Source organism: Corvus kubaryi, unplaced genomic scaffold, assembly GCF_017639235.1.
Source record: "Corvus kubaryi isolate FWS band 111438036 unplaced genomic scaffold, C.kubaryi_AGA036_p1.0 37354, whole genome shotgun sequence".
NCBI classification, from domain to species: domain Eukaryota; kingdom Metazoa; phylum Chordata; class Aves; order Passeriformes; family Corvidae; genus Corvus; species Corvus kubaryi.
The window spans coordinates 126,264-149,563 of record NW_024581116.1 but is presented as its reverse complement, the minus strand read 5'-3'; the positions used below and the strand labels follow the sequence as shown (position 1 = coordinate 149,563).

The 23,300-nt window shown below is 45.7% G+C and overlaps 1 protein-coding gene across 4 annotated transcripts in view; it reads right to left on the bottom strand.

Annotated features, from left to right (window-relative positions):
- EXTL3 (exostosin like glycosyltransferase 3) overlaps positions 1–23,300 on the bottom strand; it is a 137,432-nt gene that overhangs the window by 84,292 nt on the left and 29,840 nt on the right. For 3 of the 4 annotated variants that reach the window (XM_042032752.1, XM_042032751.1, XM_042032750.1), the window contains exon 2: positions 11,138–11,212. The gene's annotated coding sequence lies outside the window, so the exon portion shown is untranslated. Of the gene's footprint in view, positions 1–11,137; positions 11,213–15,618; positions 15,713–23,300 lie in introns of those variants that run through there. The other variant, XM_042032753.1, reaches the window with a different exon arrangement.

Here is a 23,300-nt window from a genome sequence, read left to right as displayed (position 1 = left end):
CCAGGGAAGCAGGCAGCTGGTTGTGCAATTCCAGCATTACCTGTGCTGTTGCAATCTGGCACAGCCAGGAGACAAACCTGGGGTAGAGGTAGCAGATGTTTGCTGCATTTATTTACCCCCTCTGCGACCCTTTCCAGGCTCGCTCCACCCAGCCCCACCAGCCAGATCCAGCTCCTGCTCTTCCCATGCAGAGGTATCAGGAAAAGGTTCTTCCCCCAGAGGGTTGTGGGGCACTGGAACAGCCTCCCCAGGGAATGGTGATGTTCCCAAGGCTGCCAGAGCTCCAGGAGTGTTTGGACAATGCTCTCAGGGATGCACGGGGTGGGATTGTTGGGGTGTCTGCGCAGGGCCAGGGGTTGAACTCGATGATCCTTATGAATCCCTTCCAACCCAGGATATTCTGTTTCTATGATTCTTTGCCACCCAGCTCAGAGCTGCTTCTCCAATGTGCTCACTCAGGACCGTGGTACTACAGGCATTAAAATAATGTTTTAGTGTAGTTTTCAGTGATCAAGTCAAAGTATTTTGGCTCATAATTCCATTTTTGCCCTTGGCTTCTGGTTATATTAAAACTGCACACAGTGAGGTAGATATTGAGACATTATTAAAGGTGCTTTGCATCCGGAGCAATTCCCACAGAAATCTATTTGCAGTCCACTTCATCTTGATGACAAGCTTGGAATTAGGGCAGTTCCAGCTGGGAACTGTTCCTGTGTTTTAACACACACTGCAATGCAAGGCAGCTGCACTGACCTTTCCTGGCTGTTGGTCTGGGGGTTCTCCCACAAACATTTGCAGGGTTTGGGCTGGTTCTAGATCTGCTGCCACTCTGCCACGTGAGCAGTCCTGCTCCAAACTCCAAGGAGAGGTGTGAGGCTCAGCACTCGAGGCTGCAGGAGGAGCAGAGCTAGCCTGGGTCTCCAGGCAAGGGGCAGGGGCCAGGTCTTGTTATTCCACGCTTTCCGATAAGACACCCAGCACATCTTTGGCCTTCCCACACAAATCCATATTTGTATGGCTGCCAGCTCTTTATCACTTCCCTTTTTGCTTTTTTTGGTTGGTTGTTTTCAACTTGGCCCAAGGTTACATTCAGCAAAGGCTGCTCCCTCAAAATACAGCATTAAACCCACTATCGCATTAACATCTGGAAATCGCATTTAAATCCTTCTTGAAAGTGCATGTTTTGCAAAAGAAAGCCCCAACTGAGCAGAAAGCAACAAATTTTTGCCCCATGTCCCTCTGCAGGTGAAGCATTTTGCAAAGGCCACCTTGCAGCTGTTGTCATGACCTTCAAGAGATCAATATCCCCACCTGTGCTCGCCCTCTCCTGGGGGAGCACACACCACACACAAAACAAGCATTACTCGGTAGCCTGGAATTTGACACTGGGTATAAACAAGCTCAAAACCTCCTACATCAAGTACAACCTGCTGCAGTCACCAACTCAAAGCCCCCTCTGAAATGCTTCAGAAAGAACCCAACAGCTGTTGAACTAATTCCCTTTTTTTCCCACCCAAACTGTTGTTTGGAATCTGCACATCTCTGACTAAAAGCCACTTTGTAACTCTCAGTCACTGCTTGTGGCCTTTTATAATTTTCCTTTCGGGGATCAACACTGTCCTCAAAGTCAAAGGTTGGGGTTTTTTCACCACCACGGCATCATCTGTATTTTTATTTACAGACTCAGACATCATCTGTAATTAATACTTTCAGTAACCCCTCTGCTGGCCCTTCACCTCTGTTACCACCCTGCAGCTGCTCAAGGATGCCTGACAGGGCCCCTTTTTGCAGCTCCCATGTCCAGCAAATATTCCAGCCAAACAGCAGACTATTCCAGATTATCCCTCACGAGATTTAATGACTCTGGAAAGATCCCCAGGGAAGTAGTGTTTATTGCCAACGAGCTCCATTAAGTTTCCAACAACATCCAGCAAAAAACAGCAAAACATCAGGGTTTTAATTATTTTTCAAGTTGGCTGTAGCACTCAGAACACCACAGAGCATGTGCCACACGAACGGCCTGCCCACAATTCTCTGCATTCTTTTGGGGGCTGTCAGCAAAGGCAGCTACTTCCAGGAGGAGTAACTTTACTCAGGATAACCAAGCAGTAGGAAAACGCTGCTTTTTGCCCCACACATCACTTGCCAACAGGGAGAGAGCAGAATGACTGGAAACACCTTTCCGACAGTGAGACGCTACTGGCATGAGCAGCTTCATTTAGGATGTGGTTTTTCACTGTTGCTCAGCTGATCTCATGGCCTGGTGCTGCTGAAAAGAGGAATCTCCTCCCCAGCTTCCAGTGAGCTGAATCAGGGAGTTAGGCTGGAAGAAAACTGTCTGGACTGAGAGGGAAGGAACTGGATCTCCATCAGTGCAAAAAGATCACTGGGAGCACCAGGCTGGGAGCAAAACCTTTCCTTGCAGCAGCAGCTTGACATGAGATCAGTTCAGCTACAATGCACAGCCACACACTAGATTTAGAGAGCTTTCTAACTCTAAAGCTGTATCCCACGTCCATTATTCCTCTCCAGCACAAGAATGAGCCATGCTATTATAAATGCTTTTATACCAGCGTTGTGCTCTCCACCCTAGAGGAGCACACATCAATTGTGGATAAAGTGGTTCAACTTTGGAATGTAGACAAAAACTGAGACAACGCTAATGGTGGTGAAAGACAGGTTGCCTGGGGAGGGAAATGATCAGAGATTTATGAGGAAAGGGGGGAAAAAAAACCCTACAGATAATTTACCTGTGCTTGGGTCACTGCTCATTAGTGCTCTGAAGAGAATCACTTCACAAGTTATAAATTAGGCTGCTCTTGGCTAACTCCCTTATTATCCAGCTCAGGCAGTAGCCAGGAGCCTTTCACACGCACCGGATAATGGGAACACTTACTCTGAATAAAATGAACAGAGGCAAAGAAAAAAACAGGGGCCTTCATTTGAGCAGGAAAAGCCATCAGGAGACGCAGCAGTGGCATTGGGTTTCACCAGTCATTTCTCTGTCACTCTGCATTTTCTCCTTCTCCAGAGAAGGGAAAACCTCTCCGAAAACAAACTTGGGCTGTGCAGATGTGGTTGTTCTCTCCTGTTGATATTTCCATCTACCCCCTGTTGATTTGGGACTTCCAACAGACTTTTTAAAAGCTTTCCCATTCAGGCTGAGCACCACTCCAGGAAGTTTCTGGAGAGACTGTTCAATGCAGACACGTAAAAACTTTCAATTTTGGCTATTAGGCAAAGCTCACTGTTCAACAGCAAGCAGTCAATTTCTGTCTCAATTTTCTTTTTCCTTTTGTAATCGTGGCTTGAAAAAAATGCAGCTGTAACACACTTCTTTAAATATTCATTATTTTTTTACTGTATGGAAATAAAATCCAGCAGACAGTAAGATACCAGTGATACCTATCAGAGCTGGCAAGGGCAAGATCACTCTTTTCCCACACACCTTCTAATCTCCTGCTTACATCGCTGATAAAATAAACTCATTATTAAAAAGTGCTTTAGCCTAAAGGTTAAAGGTTGACAAAATCCACAACTTTGGAACAACAAAACCCAACTTTGACCAGAAAGGCCGAAACAGCCAATTCAGCCCAAATATTTTGGCAATTTTCCCTGCTTTTCGTGCTAAAGCCCCAAAAGGATGAGCTGTGCAGCTGCAGCCCCGCCACCAGAAGCAGCCTGACACTTGGCCTTGCTCTTAGGATTCCATCTCAGAGGCAAAAGCACAGGGAAACAAAGACACACTTGGCCGGTGAACCCAAGAGGATCTGTATAAATTAGCTCCCTGGAGACCTGACAAAGGCTCCCTTCCCTCCTCAAAGGCATCAGCTCTGGGATGCCTCATGGTGAGCACTCCAGCCGGAATGAAAAGGACTCTAAATCTGTCCACAGGGAAAGGCAACAGCTGGATCAGCAGGATGAAGCAGAGTCCAGGCAGCCCCACACAGGAGATAGGAGGAAAGAGGGAAGAAGTGCATCCTCCTTTACTTAAGGGCAGTTTCAGTGCAGCACTGCAATCCCCTTCTAACCCTCCGAACCTAAATCTCTCTAAAAATGCTTTCACACCCTAGAGCTCATGTCTTGTAAGGTCCATTCTGTCCAGAGAGCAGCCACCACTGGTTACTCATAGAAAGGGCTGAGGCACTATGCCACAACTCCAATCTCATTCCTGATCCATCCCCACTTCCAAGATTTTCCCCCTCTCTTTTCAACAGTGTAAACACTAATATGCAAAACAATAATCTGACTCTTCATAAATTACTAACAAATATTCAAGTCCTGCTTCCCCAGGGCACGCCCAAGGTTGCCAGAGTTCAAGGAAAGTTAGGACAATGCTCTCAGGCACAGGGTGGGATTGTTGGGATGTCTGTGCAGGGGCAGGAGTTGGACTGGATGATCCTTGTAAATCCCTTCCGACTCAGGAGATTCTTTAAGTCTCTGGTAGGATTTTCTGCAGCATTACCTAATGCAGGTCCAGGCTAAAGGCTGCTCTCAGGGGCAGAAGTGAAACCTCTTCTGCCCAGGAGCCTCCCCAGCAAGGTAAAGCTGCCCCCATTGCTCACTACTCTGTACCAAGAAGATTCCTCTTCTAAAATTTTAAGCATCATCTTCACAGCAAGATGCCCGTGACTTCCACATCAGCCTTTCTGCTGCCTGTGGGAGGCACAGATCTTGGCTTGCTTTTAGCTCCTGAGTCACTCGGGAGCTGGAAACAGAAGGAGTAAGTATCCTTCAGTCATCAGCATCACCAGCTAAAAACACCCAGAGAGCAGCAGGTCTGAGAGCCACCGAGTGCAGGAAGCACGTGACAAAAACATCTCCAGCAGTGAAAAATTTAATAACCTTGTTATTAATTCTCAGCAAATAACAACACTGATTCCCACTCTTCCTTTGATTTGCAACAGGAGGAGGAAGAAATAAAGTTGTTTAAACAGGAACAGCTGTTGCATCAATGCCGGTAGAATGGAGTCTCCAGCATCCTGTTCTCAGGAGAGCCACTGCTGTCTGAGGAAGAGCTCCGCCTTTTCAAGAGGACTTCAGAACCTCAAACACCAACCTTCAGCTACATTTTCATCCTAATCAGAAGTCAATTATCCTGCTGAGTGACAACAGAACAATTCACAAAGTAAATCCTTTTCATATTGGGGCCCTCTGTGGTGGAGCTGCAATGGGATCTTCCTTACTCATACAAAAGCAAGGAGGATTTCATTTGTGCTGCCCACAATTATTCCCAAGGGCCTCCCTCTGAACTGCCAGGTGAACTTCCAGTGTAGCAAAAGCTTCACCTGACAATGGGAGCTAATGCACTTTTACCCACAGCAGAAGTTCCCAAGTTGTTATCACGTCTGAGGAGATCTAGAAAGCATTTACACCCCGCTGTCTCCAGAGTTCACTCACAGAATCAAACTTGTGCTACTGCCATTGTTTTTCACTTCCCAATCATTGCTACAGTAACGCAAGCCTCCTGGAGAGCCATTTCTTAACAACTTTGAAATAGTTTTATTAAACTAAATAATTACTGCAACATTTTTGTATCACAAAGAAGTTTTCATCTGTTCTCAGGCTTTGTACCTTGCAGGGTTCTCATCCCAGCACCGTCCCCTTCCCAGGTGTCCACGGTCAGATACACTGAATTTAGTTCCAGAGAGGGCTCTCAGTATCTGCTGTTGGATAAATGAAGCCACAAGTTCACAGAATGGGTTGGGTTGGAAAGGACCTTAAAGCTCATCCCACTCCACGGGACGGCTGAGCTTTGTTATTTAACAATGAAAAAAACAACAAGACCAATACAAGAATCATGGAATCGTTAAGGTTGGAAAGGACCTCAGAAAATCACAAAATCCAACCATCAACCCAGCACCATCACCATGTTCACCACTACACCAGATCCTCAAGTGCCACATCCACACATTTTTTAACATTTCCAGAGATGGTGATTCCACCACTGTCCTGGGCAGCCTGTTCCAATGCTTGACAACCCTTTCCATGAAGAATTTTCTCCTAATATCCAACTTTAACCTCCCCTGGCACAACTTGAGGCCATTTCCTCTCATCCTGTCACTCGTTTCCTTGGAGAAGGACTGACTCCACCTCCCTACAACCTCCTGTCAGGGAGTTCTACGGAGCAAGAAGAGAGCTGGAGAGTTGCAGCCCTGCACTAACACACCACGGAGGATCTCACAGCAACCCGATGGTTTTCACCTCACTTGAGCTCTTTCCCTCTAATCCCCCATGTGATCCAAGAAGAACTGTAAGCAGGAAAGAAATAAACACACAAACAGTGACTTATTCTCCCCGAATCCAAAGCAGTTCCTGGCGGGAAGGGAGGAGAACACAACCCAAGCTGACATTCCAGGCTCAGCAAGCAGAAGCACTCCAGCACATACTGCTGGCTTTGTGATGTGCCACAAAGGCAGCCTGTTCCAGCTCCCCCATTACACATTGTCCCACACAGCCTCTGCTCCCAGTTTCAAAGGCTGCATTAAATGGAAAAGTTCCCTGGATGATGGCACAGAGCTGGATTCTCCGAGTTCCATTTCCCCAGCGTGGCTGGATCACAGCAGGGATCCCAGCGAGGTCTCCAAACCTTCCCTTGTCCCAAGCTAATCCAGGAGGTTTCCCCTGGATGGAGTCTCTCATCACAAGAGATTTACTTGGGCAGAGCAAAATTCCACCACACAACTCAGCATTTTACAGGCCCTTTCCACACTGGCTGTATTATTCAGGCAATGTACTAAAAAAAAGGTAACATAAAAATAAATAGATGCAGTGTACCAGTGCTGTCCAGGAAGAGCTGACCCCTCGTTCAGGGAGATCAATGTCTGCTGCATTTACACCCTCTAAGGCCAAAAATAATGCTGGAACCACCAGGAGAAAAGCCAATTACGCTGTTTTTATCTCAAGCAGATTAAAAATTACTCTAAATTTACTATCTTACTAAACTACAGCTGAAATTATTACAGTAGGCTGGCTGTGGGCTGGCAGGCTCGCTGTGTACAACTTCACATATGCAAGAGTAAAAAGAAGAATGAGAAAGAACCATAAATATAAATTTATATATTTATAAAACATATATATATGAAGGCAAGGAAATACTAAAAAACCTCCAAGCTTCACCAACAAGCAGGGGCTGGGACACCCTGAGGAGTGACAGACTCAAAATCAACCTATAGTTTCTGGATGTATTTCTCTCCCTCTCCTCCTCCTCGTGCCATAGGTGTCCCCTGTCCAGGGGGACTCCCCAGCTGGGTTCAGGACTGGGTGAGGCATAGGTGACATTTCTTGGCAGGCCAGGTGAGTCTGTGGGGAGCTGGTGTTTTATTGACAAATCTGTGCAATTAACTGTGGTGCACAAACTGGCTACTTTGGGAGAGAACTGCTACAAGGACTAGGTCCTTTGGCTTCTCTGTGCAGAACAGAAGCCACCAGTGGAGCACAGACGAACCCTGGGAGTTCTCTGGGTTTAAAGGCAGGAAGGAAGCACTGGGGAAGGCAGCAGAGATGAAAGAAGAAAAGCACGGTGGTGAAAATAACAGTGGAGGTGTGGAAGATAAACCTCAACACAGGGAAAAACTGCTCTGGATAGGCCACGGAGCCGTGATTCAGCGCTGAGGAAAACATCCAAGTGTTCCTTAGCTGAACAGAGGCCCAAGTTTCCCGGGCTGCCCACAGGGCAGGGCTTTAATCACCCCTGTGGGAGCCCTGACTCACCTTAGGGCAGCACAAAAGCCACAGATCTGAGTCAGGGCAGATAGACAAAACCACAGACTTGTCACAGCCCCAGGCATGTCAGTCTGCAGCCCTTCACTGCAGCCCTGCTGTTAACACTTCAATCACGTCACATTCCAGTTCTACTTTCTGGAAGCCACTAATAAAATAAATATCATTTGTGCAAAGCAGAGGGGATGGAGAGCCAGGCCTTGCCCTTGCAGAACCAGAACCTGTTTGATGACACCGATTTATATTTATCTAAATAAGACCAATTCTCTATTTTGATATCATTTCTTATCCAACGGAGAAGGGGAGAAGGTTTAACATCCAGAATGTTTCTTGTCCTCATTTAGAAGATGCAGCAGACACCAGCAGCCATTTAGTTTCACAAAATTGCTGCAGGGTACAAAGATACATCCCATATCCTGGCTGACAGCTTTAGCACAAAGCCACACAACCTTGTCAGGGCTCCTTGTTAACAATGTATTGTTCTAGTGACTCAGTGCACTGGAATGCTATCAGGTTTATTCATAGCTTTTCTGATGGAGTTTTTAGATTAGACACATAAACCTCTGCTTTAAAAAAAAAATAAATAAAAGGCTGTGGCTTATTATTACAAGGAGCATCAAAATTCCTGGTTTCTTTTCTATGGCTAAACATACAGAGAGCTGCAGCAAAAGAGTATGACCTCAGAAACCCAAAGGTTCTTTCAATCTTCTAGGAAGAACATTCAAGAGGAGAAAAAATGACCAAAAATTGGAATATAGTGAATATAGTGAAGATGGTCAAAACCATGAAGCATCTCTGTAAGGACCATTGAATCAATTAGGACATTTTAGTCTGGAAAAGAGGCCTCTGACAGGGGACACAGAAGGGATTTACAGAGTTTTACCAGTGTGGAATTGGCAAATGGCAATTCCCCAAACAGGAGCTTATTACAGCTGGCAGTAGGTGCAGTTACCAAAAGGAAGTGGTTCATCAGACAGAGTTAAACTTTGAAATGCAGGACGGAGGCTGAAAGCACACAGAGGTTCAACCAAGAGTTAAATAAGCTGATGGGAGATGAAGGACATTCTGTCCTTCTGGTCACAGCTGGAGACAGGACAGACCTGTGGCCTCCCACAGCTCAGGTGTTTGCCATGCTCTGAGTTTTTAAGAAGCAGACAAAAGTCTACAGCATCTCCTGAGGAGAACAGCAGCAAGAAGCAGGAATTCCACCCCCTCACTTCCCAGAGCTGCTCGGGAGGACTGCAACAGGTACAGGCAGCACAAATCCTCCCTGCCATACCAAAGTGCTCTCCCCCAGCTCTTCCTCATTGCAGCTGTGAGCAAAGAGCACATGAGCCTGTGTGGAGCACAGGAAGCATCAGACCCACGCTCATGCTCATGTGGATGGTGCCACATCCTCACAGGAAGGGACCTGCAACACAAGCTCCTGCAGAACTTGGCTTTGCTGCCAAGCCAGGAAGCCTCAGAAGGTGTTTGAAGATGAGTCTCCTGAAAATATTTTTAGATTCCAGGCCCAACCCAGTTATTTAGATATTTAGTGTCATGGAGAGAGTCTTGCATAAGAATGACTTGTTAAGGAGTCCCTTGAAACAGGTTGTTTTCCCATTCTGCTCCATGGCAATTGCAGACTGTTTGCAGCATCTTCTCTATAGCAGCTCCCTGCCAAGAACAGCCCTTCCCTCAGCTATCTCCTACTGGCCTAAATTCATACTTCTTGCTTTAATCACAATCTTCCACCCTAAAAAGGACTCCGAACCTGAAATCCTTGTCTCCTACATTCATTCCTGCAGCCACCAGGCCCACTAACCCAGAAGAGCTTCTGAAGGTCAATGCTGAACCTGCTGCACACCATAGCAGTGTAATAAATGTTGCACGGGCCAAATGATGTCCTGGGGGAAGCCTGTGCAGCCCGTGGCCTTGTGCAGACTGCACAGCTGTCAGCCTGAGACTTCCTACATATCCTTAAGATATGCAAAGAGAAGGAGAATTCAATGGTATTGACTGATTCCAGCTCCTGAAGTCAGCAGATCCGGCTCAGAGCGCACACTGGGATTAGAGCTGTCGATGAGGACCTTGGCACGATGGCACCGTTGGTCAATAACGGCATCGTTTGTCCTTCACGTGACCTCGCTGCTACTCCCACTTTTGTTATTCACTGTTGAATTTTTCACTGGAGCCCTGTTCCAGCTGAGGGGAGTCCCTGCTGTGTTTGGCAGGGCACAAAAGCGGGGTAGGAAGATTTCCTGGATCCAGAAGTACAACAAGAAATGCTGTAATACACAGGAACAGACACCTGAGCCCAGGACATCCTGCATGTACTGGCTGGATATAAGAGAAGTGAGGAAGCCACAAATAAGTTTGCCTCTCTTCCCTTCTTTCCCAGGAGCACAGGAATTCTCTGCCCTGCTCCCTGGATATATCCACACCAACCCGATGACACAACCCAGTCTCTAAATGTATTACTTCACCCTTGACTTTTGTTAAAGAACACTTTCAGGATTCATCATCCCATGTTATCCTCAGAGAATCACCTGCTAAGGCTGTCACAATAAACTCAATTGCTGCAGCTCCCACACTCACCTGCATTTTACACCCAGTGCTAGAGCATCCTCTTGCCTTTCAGACACCTGTATCAGGCAATTCCCAATTTCAGTCTGGCTGCACCACATGGGCCAAGACATTCCAATTAATCAGTATTTACTAGCTCAAGTATTTACTCCCTCACAGTAGAGAGTTCTAAGATGTTTGCAGACACTTCATAAAGCACACACTCGTTATTACAGCCCATTAACACGCATGCAAGATATTTTAATGTGTAAAAATTCCCCATGAAATAAGGATTTTCTCCTCCACTTTCAGGGCAAAACTGCCATCCTTACCATGAGCTGGATAATGCTTTCCAGCTCTTTTTTCCTGCTCTTTTCTGCCTACCAGTCAAGCCAAGCCTCATTTGGCTGATTTCACAGCACTCCTTTATGAGTAACCCCAGCATGTGCCACAGCAGCCCCCTCATCCACCCTCCTCACTCCGTTCCAACACCTCCAACAAGACTGGAATAGCGTTATGGAGCATTTCCACTCCTGACCCTGCAGCCTCCTCTGCTCTGCAGCACAGGAAGCCTCAGGTGACACCTTTAGTGCTGATTGCCCACAGCCCCGAGCAGGCACCAGATGTAACTGCAGCAGTTCTCTGCTCTGCCACTACTGGCTGTGGGATGAGGACACAATTTATCACTTCAGATAAAAGGAGCTGCAGCACACTTCTCCCAAAACAAGAGTTAAGCCAAGGAAGCTCGTCCTTTTAGGAAAACACTGTCCAAGCATGCAGACTTAATGCTGGGCCCCAATGGGCAGGCATTTGAGGCCGACATCAGGCACTACAGAAAGTTCTATTCCTGAAATATGAAGGTACTCACTGTACACGGTGATCAGCTGGCAAGCTGCAATCTGTCCCTCTTCTGCAGCCAGCTCTCTACTCATCTGTCTGAAGCCTGTTAGAGAGGAAAAAGAGCTGTAAATATAGATAAAGTGGCCAAAAAATTTTTACAAAAATTTTGAAATATCAAGAAGTAGGCCAGGTAATCAATGCAAAACAGACACGCTCACGTCCCCAGCTCTGAGGTCAAGAACTCAAAGCACCTGCAAAACTCTCAGCAAGGTCTCTCAAGCAAATGCTGTGATGCTTGAAAACAGCTACAGCACCAGCTGCCTCTGGAGGCTCTCGCGGTCAGACCTGATCCAGCCCAGGAGAAAAGCAAGGTATTTATACATGAGAGCAGCATCAACAGCTTCCCAAAGCCAGTTGCTCCAGAGACAGTGAATCACAGCTCTTTGTGACACGTCCTGATCCCCAAAGTGCCATTACACACGCAGGGGAACAAATATTTATGCAAACACAGTGCTGAAGGGTTACATGGGCTCTGATCTGGAGTGCACCAAAGAAGTTCCCTTTAATACATTTGTTGTCCCAACACACTTTATCCCCTTAATGAGGCGCCACTGAAGTTCTGCTTAAACCCATTTTGATTAAGGAAAAGATTATCCATAGAATTGCCGGCCATACATGTTAGTATACATCACACACAAACCAACTGTGCTTCAGGGAGACATTAAATCCCCATTCAATTAATAGAGACACCTCTTAAAATGAGCATTAAATAATTCCCCACAATGTAGCAAGACAACTGGCTACTCCAGTAAATTGGAATAAAAATAACTTCCCATCTCTCCACCAACAAAATCCCAATCAAAACTTGCCCTTAAAACAAGAGGTCAGTACAGAGGGATGGGGGGCAGGAATGCTTCTACCTCAGTGCTATTGTATGCTTATATTAAAAGTTCCTCACCAAAAAATTAAATGAAATGGATGCCTTTCATGTTTATCAATAACAGAGCTAATGGTTTTTATGTAAATGCCATTACTTTCAGCCAGATCTGCAAGCGACTGGAGCCACATAGCCCCATCTCCCCTTGCAAGAGACTCCCTTCAGGCAGCCAATCTAAATGCAAATTACAATCAAATGGCAAAACCAAGAGTTTTCTGGATGATACTGAACACATAAAACTAGGGACAAAGCAGAGGTATTTAAGAACAACACTCCTCTTCTGGAAAAACCTCCCGATCTCACATTGCTTTTCTATGCTGAACATATATAAAAATTAAAGTATAATTTGATTCTCATTTACAGTCATATTATTTACCAGCTTCTTCCCTTCTATTAAGGGAAGTGTTAAAAAAAGGAGGGGAATGTTCTTCTGTAGAGAGAATCGCCTCTCGGAGATGTTTCCCCCACAACGGGAGCATTCCATCAGCGAGGATATTAAATCAGAGCGATAAGAAAGCCCCAGTTGGATTTGCCAAGAACAAACTGCACTTCCACATTTTCAGGAGAAAATTTCTTCTTGGAATGGAGTTGTTTTGCAAATCAAGGAAGAAGGTGTTACTACAGGATGGTTATTAAGAGGCAGAGGTACAAAACTGTTGTCAGCACAAGGAGCACCATGTTCTTGTAGCATAAAATTTGCTTTTTGAAGAACACTTAAATCCGACCCCTACCTGGAGCACAGATGCAGCCAGGACTTTGTCAGCACTGATTAAAACAAGGTTCTAATGGCAAACCTGCAAAGAACTAATATTAGCAACCGTGCTGCTTAGCAAGGAGAATGCACAGAGGAGAAGCTAAGATTAAAACAAAGGGCAAAAAGCTGACAACCCAACTATGGCAGAGTCTGCATGTGAGTCTCAGTGGGCACTTGCCCGAACTACCACAGGCAGCTCCACACTAAACTTCCATCCCCAAGAGGAGCGTAAGTCCTTGGAGGGATGCAGCTAATTAACAATGGGGCTGTGTACATGCTCATTACACAGGTGACGAGCTGAGCACTTGGTGTGTGCTACAGGAATACTCACAGAGCAGAACCTCGCTAATTAACATTAATAACTGAGAGACCACTTCTGCAAACAGCTGGATTTTGGGAATTAGCCAGCAAGAAACCATGCAAAGTGGGAAACCAGAGGGACAACATAGCCCAGCAGGCGCCTGGTTCGCTTCTTTGGGTATCTATAATTAAATAATTTATCATTGTGCTCCTGTGTCTATGAGTGAATGTGCAGCCTGTAAACAAAGCACCTCCTGTTATGCAAGGCCTTGCTAAATCTGAAAGTTTGACTGCCTGTGGAAAGAGGTCATCAAATTAAAAACCACAGCCCTGACTACCTTCTCTCAGAAACTTTTCACATGGACCAGCATTTCAGAAAACTCATCAACTCCTTCTTCATCTGTTCTGTCTCACAGATCTATTGCTCTTTACACAAAACCACTGGCTTTCAGTCCTGGATCACAGCTTGGAGTTGCTAAGGCTCCCTTCTCCTCCTTCTCCACAAACCTGGTGAGGCAAGTCTTGGGTCCTGTCTAGCAAAAGGAGACTGGGACCCCAACCTGGGGCTTGTCACCACACCGACCATGCAGGATCAACCTGTGAGCAGTGAGAAGAGGCCCTTCCAAAATAAGCACATCTCCTTTTTCTCCCCACTCTGGACCAGCTGTGTGAGGCCCGGTGCTGTCACTGCCGGAACCACTCAGGATTTCACACCCAGCCACAACCATGTGTGAGCAGAGTCTGATTTCACAGCCATACTCTGACTTCAGCTGTCAAACCACAGCCACAGGACCTTCTCTGCGCAGCGTGAGCAGCAACGCGCCTGCAAAGCTGAGCTGTTCCTGCAGCAAAGCCATTTCCTCCCAAAATGGCCAAAATCGGGGACAGCCACACATCCCTAGCCTCCACCTCAATGCTGCTGCTCACAGCCTTGACCACTGGCTTAGCCAGCAAGTTGGGTGCCAGCAAAACGAAGATTTCTCCCTTGGGTAGCGAAAAACTTCCAGTCGTCACTTGAATTTTGCAATTTTGCAGAGGGAAGGAACAAAACTGAAAATATTTCCCTTCCTAACAGCTCCTGTTCTTTGCTGTACAATTCACAACTACACTAAATTTACTCAGCACTATAATTTTTATTTTTCCTTTCTGTCATCACACACAGCCCATGACTTCACTTGCTGCAGCCCAGAGTTTTCACTTTCCAAAGGTTCAGGTTTCTGCACAGCAAAACGGTCTCTTAAACAGTCTTTTCTTACTTCCTTTTGTCAGAGGCTTCATGCTATGATGAATGTGTAGAAATGCAAAGCAGAAGTCCATACAAAAAGAAGCCAGTGTGTGAGGTGGTTTTGTCTTATAAAAAAAGAGAGCCAGGAATGACTTACGCCTCATTAAAGAGCTCCAGTCTGCATTTTTATTAGATATATTTAGACACCAACGGCTTTAAAAAAGAATAAATTAAAAGCAGTTATATTCTTAACATATGGCCCTGGATCAGGCACATGGGTATAAACGAAAGTGGGCACAGCAGATTCTCCAAACATAGGCATGGAAATCATTTTAATGGTGCACATGACCTATAAAATTTCAAACAACACCAAACCACACAATGGTGTGACAGAATTCAGCTACTGCTGGGCTGTGTCTTGTCCGCAGTCTTTGCATCACCACATATCCCTGTGCACATCACAGCTGCTCCAGCAGACAGTAAGAGGGAGCAGAGTAATTCCTGCTAATGAACACACTCTGGAATCATGCAGCATTCGTTTTTTGGTGGAGAAACTGAGGCATGGAAGAGGCATTTTCTGCTATAATTCATTTCGTATCACAAATACAACCCAGACAATATCCCAGCCATCACCCTCTTCACTAGCAAGTGTCTTTGGCAACATTGCTGTAGCCCAGTGTCATCCCCTCCACACACCATGGCACTGAACAAAACGACAAGGCACACCCAGAGCAAGCATGTCTTGCAACCACTAAACACATGTTTCTGTGCTCTACGTGGGCAGCAACTGCTGTCCAGAATATTTTAACAGCAGAAACTGTACTGGGGAAAAAAAAAAAAACCACCACCACAACATAAAAAAACCTGAGTACATTCGTCCTCTTAGTCGGAGCCAGAACATAAGAAACAAGCAATATAATTATTTCCACACCAGAAGGAAAATAAACCCAAGAACAGACATAGGGAAAGAAAGAAGCATCCAAAGCAGATCTGCAAAATAGTTCAGGGCTTCTGTGCTGGGCTATAACTTCACAGCAGAAATCAGGAAGAGTAAAAACAACAGGTAAGCCAACTTCGGGGTGATGAACACCTCTGAGCCCACAGCACCCCCTCCTCTGCCCCCTTCCCCACAGAGCCTGCAGAGTGGGTACCCTAAATCCTGCACATCCTTCAGCATGTGACCACATTTCCTTTTGCCTGAAGTGACCCTTTCTGGTATGGCCTCTGGTACAAGCAGAAAGAAAAACATTTTCTTGCCTTTTTTGCATCAAGCACAAAGAGCATCAACCCCACCTGTCCCGAGGTGCTCATCCACAAGAAGTACAACAAGAGGATGCATCCAGCGTGTCCAGCCCAGGTTCCCCAGCTGGGATAGCACTGGATAACCCAAAATCCTGGAAGGCTGGAAGCAAACAGGAGCAGGAGCAGAGCCTCTGTGCTCCCTCCACATAGCGGAAGCACGGCTGGGACACACTCGCTCTCTTCACGGATAAGTAAAAGCACTTTAAGGAGAGCTTTTTTTTCCCTCCCTTCACTTTGTTTTAAATGGCTGAAGAATTTCCTCTGTGAATGCTCCCAATTGTGGCTCACGCTGAGTTATTTTTAAAAGCACAGAACCAGATTTTCAAGGCCCTGAATGAGGAAATGCAAAGCTTTTATTAAGCAATAATAGCCCAGACAATGGTCACAATTTCCCAAGGGTCTGAACACAGCAGCTGACAATGAGCTTTACTCCTCCACAAAACCCCCTTCACAGGCTCGGAGGGTTTGCTTTGTATGATCCAGCCTCAAGTTAGGGAGTTATAACAGAAAGCTCTGTGGTCGTTTTCAGTGTGATTTCCTCCACCAATGCACATCTGATCAGAGATACAAAAATCACTGGGAAAAGATGCCATGCACTGTCTCATTCCCTCCTTTGCTACCAGCACATCATCCCGTGCAGCTGGACCTTTCCCTTGCGGATGGATCCCAGCTGACAAACTGGCCAATATTCCCAGGGTCAGGAGAGTAAAACAAAGCCTTTCAGCTTTCTTCATTGATGTCTGAACCACTTCAAAATGGCTCTCACTAAAATGGCCAGAGACATTCTTCAAACCTCAGATCCGCTATCAAGGGGTATAATCAGATCCAGTGGCCACATCAGATCTTGTTTCCTCCAAGCAGGAGGAAGTTGCAACGACGAGGGGAGCTCGTGCAATCTCCAAACCCACCCAGCAGCCAAGGTTTGGCCTTGCAAAGGCCCAATTTCACTCAGTAATGTTGGCCACAAGTGATTCCCAGCACACCTGAACCAGCTGGACGGGCTCTCTCTGCAGCCAGCATGAGCAGCAGGCACTGCTGGAGCAAAGAAAATCAGATTGGTTCAAGATGTCTACTTAGGACAAGATGAACAGTGCTATAAAAAGGGGTGTTTTTCTCTGCTGGTTATAAAGCAGACCTCGAGAAAGGAGGAAAAAAAAAATAAACAACTTGGTAAACAACCAGATCTGTACAAAAAAGTTCCAGCCTAAATGTCTCCCACACTAATGCTGTCCTCACCTTCAACAGAAAAGCAGCTAACACTACAAATTCAGGAGTTCTTCCCACCAAAACAAGTATATTTCTATCCTCCCACCATTTCTCCTCTTCCCTGTCCCACTGAAAACACAGTGTGGCTGCACAGCAAACCGAGATTACAACTAAACCTCACAACCAAGAACCGAGCTTAGATTCAATCTGAGCACTTCCCAAAGTGCTCTGCCACACAGCCAGGAGAGAGAGAGACCACAGGAGCTCTTTCTTCCAGCTTACCACAGCCTCCAGGGGTTGTGAAAACACTTCCTAATCTTCTGCATATCTGTCAGTCAGTCCATAACCAAGAGAGCTCATGTGCCCAAAAGGAGAAAATACTTCAACCCCCTTCAGAAACACCTGCAAAGCTCCTGCTGCTGGTGCAGCTCCACCACAGCTGCACACCTCAGTCACCAGAGGTGAGATCTCTGTGCCTGCTGCATCTCCTCCCCCTTCCTGCTCAGAATGGTACAAACACTAGAAAACGCATTCAAGTTTGTCTACAACTTCCTGGAGGAAAGGAAAAGGTGGTTTGAGGATCATCCCCTTGCTGTTTTCAACCTGGCTGTAATCGGCCATACGGCAACGGCCTCTATCATCCTTTGTCTTTTTTACTGTGAACTTTAAGGCCTCTTGACCCAATGTAATCCCTGAACTTGGCCTAAAATGCTACTGAAAAATTAATCATCTGCCTGTGTGTAAAACAGCTGTCCATGTCTGTGTCCGGATGAGTGCACAGGAATTCAGGATATGTTCAGAAAATGGAAGCACTCAGAAATTGAGGATGCCAGAGGTACCCAGATACTGCCATTCAGAGAATTCACAGAAGCACTTTTTGTGCAGCAACATCTGTAAATCAAAGCACATTATTTTCCACCCTCATAATCAAGAGATTTGCTAGATTATCTAGAGCTCCGTCTGATCATGACAGACAACGCTGTTGAACCTCATGCAGCTGCCTGGAACAAACGCTCAGGCAAAGAGCTTGCTCGTGACACCAAACAATGAATGCAGCCCCTGCAGTGCTCACTTCCAATTAGGAAAACTCTCGGTGTGATGAGGAAAGAGCCCCTCACAGCCAGAGGAGTGGCCACAGGTGACAAATGTTCAGGCCAGCAGCCACTGCTTGGCAGAGGAGCTGCAGTGAGGATCAGGCAGGCTGCAGTCAGTGAGAAGCCAGAGAGGCTGGAATATCATGGGGAGGACAGACAGCAGAACTTTAAAAGGCAGCTTTGCCAGCGAGCACAGCTTCAATTAACAAGCTGTATTTGCAAGGCCAGACTCCAAAATGCTCCTCAGTATCCAATCATCTAACCCCTGCTTAAAGACATACCATTACAGCACGGAATTGGGTATCAGATGGCTGAACTAATCCCAGCCAGATGCTAAAACTACCAGCAAATAGGTCAGTAATGCATCCCACACCATCCAGCCCTGCAGTGGGGAACAGTCACGCACCACCACTCCTGCACCTGTGGAAAGGGTTTGAGAGGTTCCTCGCAGCCCTGAATCCATTTACTAAATTATATTTCATTTTGTGGTTCAGGGAAAGGGAAGTCACATCCCACCTCATTGCTGGGAAGCCTTTTCATTGCTACCTTTCCAGATGATGTTATGCAACAAGTAATTCACTCCTACACAGGTAGGAGCAAAAATGCCCTTGGGCATTACTGCCAATTCTAGATTACTACAACCAGAATAGAAATGAGATCGTGGAGATTTTATTATACAACTCTTCAAATTACTTAAATCAAGCAAAAAGGGGCAAGGTTAAATTAAAACTCCTTTCTTGCTCTGCCCTCCCTGTCTGCCTGTGAGAACACACATGACAAAATTGAATACAGGTGTTCGCTTTCAGATGCAGCACAAGTCATTTATTAACTTACACAATATCCAAACATTTACCTCCAAAAGTATGGGCTGAGAAAAAGTTATTCCAGGTACTTTATAAGACACTGCTCTCAAAAGAGAGTGGTGACAGATACTATCTTTGCAAAGATTCAGGACTGTATCTTACTGAACCTCCACTGCCATCAGTGACCTTTACAGTAACACAATAAATATTTTAGCATGTAATGAATTTGCTGCATTACATTTGCTCTCTGGGCTATTGAAGATCAGCCAGGAACCAATCGATTGGAGGCACAAAGCTCCCACAAAACTGAAAGCCACAATAGAGGTCTTACTACCTGCAGCAAAGAGTTAAGGGGTGAAGAGAAATAAGGTGTTTAAAAATAAAAACAAACCAACTCATGAGTTCCCCATTTACATAAACTTCCATCAGATTCACTGTACCAGCCCTGAGATCCCTGCTGCCACTCAAGCAGGACTGGCCCTGAAGCTGCATCTTTATTGTTTTGAAAATTCATTTATGCCAGCAACAAACCTCTCAAAAATAACCTCTAAAACCCACAAGCTTCCCAGGAGTTTGAGGGACAGGCTCTGAGACACAAGGGAAGCTGCGTCGTTTAGCTCCAGTTCTGCCATCAGCTCATTTGGATCACTTGGATCCCTTCAGACACCTCCTTGCATCTCCATTTCTTTGCCTGCTTGGAGGTGTCAGGGCTTTGTCATTTTGCTGCAGCACCTCAGGAACACGTGGAGTTGTTCACCTGCAGAGGTGAACACACAAAGCCAGAAGATGCCACCACTGAGGCTGTTGATCTGTGCCAAAACCTCAACTAGCCAGATTGTCTCCTTTTTTTTTTTTTTGTATCTCATTTTCAATGGATTTAGAAAAATTATCCCAGGGGTATGGCAAGGGACCAGAACGCAGATCATCATTTCATGACACCTGTAATAGCACATAGTTAACAACAATTCCTCAATTTTTGTCTTATGACCTCACTCACTGGGAAGAGTTCTTATCACCCTCAATATCTTTACAAACACTCCCCCTCTATGTCTCCACCAAGTCTTTCCTGGCTGCCATATAAGCCCAAGGCTTTTCTTTCCTCCCCTTGAGCTGCAGTCAAGGTAAGATCTTAATTTCCTCTACCATCTGCAATGAAACCGCCTCCACACCCGTGCCAAACAAGCTGGAATTACACCATTAATTTCAGCTTAGTCAGCTCACCCTACAGACTAAGTCAATATTTGACAGATATTTAGCAAAGACTACAATTTATTTAAATTCAGCACATCGTGCCCACCAGAACAGATACAGCAAAGGATGAGAGTCAGCAGGACACACTGCTTGGGGGAAAAACACCAGATAACCAGACTTCTTTTGGCTGGAGACCTCCTGTCATCAAAAAAAAAAAGGGTTTAGGGATAGAAGGCCCAGTTTGCTGAGATTGTCCCTCCAAAGCAGGCCTGCATTCCCAGGAACAACACCGCGGGAGTGAGAACATCTCAGCTTTCAGAGAGGCAGGGTTGCTAAGGCAAGCAAACAAAAGGCTCCTTGTTTGCAGCCCACAGCTCCTCAACACATCCCCAGTGCTGCTGGAGATGGGGTGGTGCAGCCCATCCAAGGAGCTCCAGCTAAATCCAGGCTCCACAGCCGAGCCGTGCCCCTCTCAGCAGTCCATCTGAGCAGTTCATGTTTTCTGGTATCTTCCCAGCTGCTCCACAGCTGGCAGGGACCAGGGAAATTCTGAGGAAAAGGATTTATGTGAAAACAATGACAAAGAGGAAGGAGTCAAACCAGCAAGAAGAGTGTGGGGAATAAAATCATAATAAACAGAATAGATCAAGCACAACTCCACCATAAACTGCAAGCAGGACAGCCCCTCAGCTTCGCACCCCTCACACAATTTTTGTGAGTTTCTGAAATCCAGCTGTTTGAAAGGAGCACATCCCAGCAGATCTCGATGCTGTGAGTCAGCGCCGGCTCTCACAGATGTGATCTCTCCCCAAGTGCTGTTTTCCAGAGCAACAGCTCCAGCCCCAGCGCAGCGTCAGCACAAGGCACCCTCAGAGCTTTCTGCCAGCACTGCTCAAAGGAAGAAAACTGCTGAAGCCACCCCACATGCCAAGCTGGTTAATGATATCCCCAAGAAACAGGTTCACTCCAGATTGTGGCAGCTTTTAAGATGAAGCTGCTCCAAGTTCGAAGATGGGCATTTTTTGCTTTTCAGTAGAAAAAGCCAGAGAAGATGGAAGCAATTCCTTGAACTGTCACTTCAATTTCTCATGTCACATCTTCCCTACCCCATCAGCACAGGCAGACACTGCAGGTCCTGGATCTCTCTAACCCTGCTGTGTGCCCTGGTTCATCCTGCTGGCTGGCAGAGTCCTGTGCTTACATGAGCCCTGGGAAATGGTGCCAAAATTGAGGATTAAAGGAATAGGTCAGTGAAAAATTCCAATAAACAGACCATCCCAGGGAGGAGGAGGGGAGTGTTGATCCAAACCTTCCTCTTCCACAACCAGCCAAAGTCCCCTTTTGTCAGCAGACACGAAGCACTACACAGATCAGAGCTGCCACCAGCAGAGAAAGCTGCTCATGTAAGGGTTTGGTTTTTTTAATGTGCGAAAACTAAGTGTTCCTTGTTTTGTACAGAACTGGCTGGGAGAGGAGAGTCCAAACACCAAGTAAACAATCCACAGGCAGCCCAAACCAGCTGCAGAACAAGGAGTCTCCCACCCAGCAGTGCCCTGGGGACCTTGCAGGGAGTGAATCTTGCTTGGCCAAAGGAATGTGCCTGCAAAGAGACAAGATCCAAATTCAGAATAAACCCTGTGCTGCAGCTCATCAAAGGGACGGCTCAGGATTTTAATTCAGTCACAAAGTAAAACTTTAAAAGATGCATATCAAAAAAAGGTTTACAGCAACATTTTCTCTTGCCCCTGGACAAACTCTTTGGCTGCAGAAGCTGAAGGAAACCACACAGTGTGGACACACAAACGTACCCTGCATTTGAAAGCAAAAAGAACAAAGCTCTGGTGGATGTGGGAAATTAGAAAGCCTGACAGATTTCACCCTGGTTTATCCCCTGGCAAATTAGCTACTGTTTAAACATGGAGCTTGGGCATTACATCATCTGTTTGCAGGGGAGGTTTTTTTAAATTTTTTTTTTTTAAGCTAAACCATTCTTGTATTCACAGCTTGAGGAGCATTGTTCATTCCAAACAGACTCAACTAAATGAAGGGGTGGATCAAGCTTTTTGCAGGAACCCTTCGAGCAGGGAAGCACACACCTAAACTGCTTTGCAAGTTCAAACAGTAAAAGATCTTATCTGGAGTTTAGCAGGAAATATGGAGCCCCTCAGGTTTGTCTATTCAGATCCAAGGATGAAAAGCCTACTTTTTCAGGTTGGGATGTGCAAAACCAGCCTGATGAAGAGGCTGAAAACACACAAGCTGCTGCTCACTCAGCTCCAGCTCACTGTGGCTGGGTCCTCTTTGACTCTTCCAGTCATTTCTGTCCCCTATGTAAACAACTCCACACTGCCTTGAGGGATAAGCCTGAGAGGAAGGGGAACTGCCTCAGCTGCAAACTGAGCTACTGGACATATTTTTGGCATCTGTTGGCTTGTTCCAGCTTGGACACTCATTTTGGAGACTTATTTTCCCTTGAGAGACGCAGATCTCCATCAGCGCAATTTTCTCCAGACTTGGCAGAACCCGAATTTCACAGCACCTGCTCCTTGGCACGGCTCTCAGAGTTTTCTTTGGTGTGTTTGAAGGACCAGGCTCTCACAGCCTCTCCAAGTGCAGCTTCAGAAAACACATGGAGCAATGGGCTCTCATGTGAAAACTCTTACTTGAATGCTGAGAGATTTCGCACAATGTGTTTTTCTGACCCTGCGCTCTCAAGAGTTGTCAGATTTTAAAGTGGAAAAATGCCGTAATTTTCAAAAGGGAAAAAGGAAGAACCATTGGTCTCATCCCCGAGAAGAGCAGGTTTCACGCAGACAAGATGGTGTGGAGCAAGGCCTTCAGATATTGGACATTTTCCTACAAACCAAACCCACAGTGGGCTCTGACCACAACCCAGCGACATTGAGGAACCAGATTTCACAAGAGCTCTGCTAAAACTTTGTAAAAAAAAAAAAAAAATTATTTTTTCTTTCTGTAAACCTGACAAGGTTTTATGATCTAATCAGATTACAGCCTCTAAACCTGAAAAACAAAAAAGCAAACAAAAAACCCAAAACCAAAATAACACCGAAGCAAACCCACAAATAAACCAACAAAAAACCCACAGACCTTTCATCATCATGCATCTAGACATTCAAAAATACAGCGAGAACTTTCTCCTTAAATTAAGAAATAAATAAATAAAGACTTATTTTGTAATAATACCCTGGATAAACAATTCTGGTTTAAAAAAAATCCAAGCAAACAACTAAACCAAAAAGTTTCAAAAACTTCATCTGTGGAAGTCCTGTCAAATAGAGCTTAACCTTTAAAAAAGCCACAACTCTAATGCACATAGAAAAACAGGCTTTGCTGTCAGAATGTAATTAAAAAACCTAAA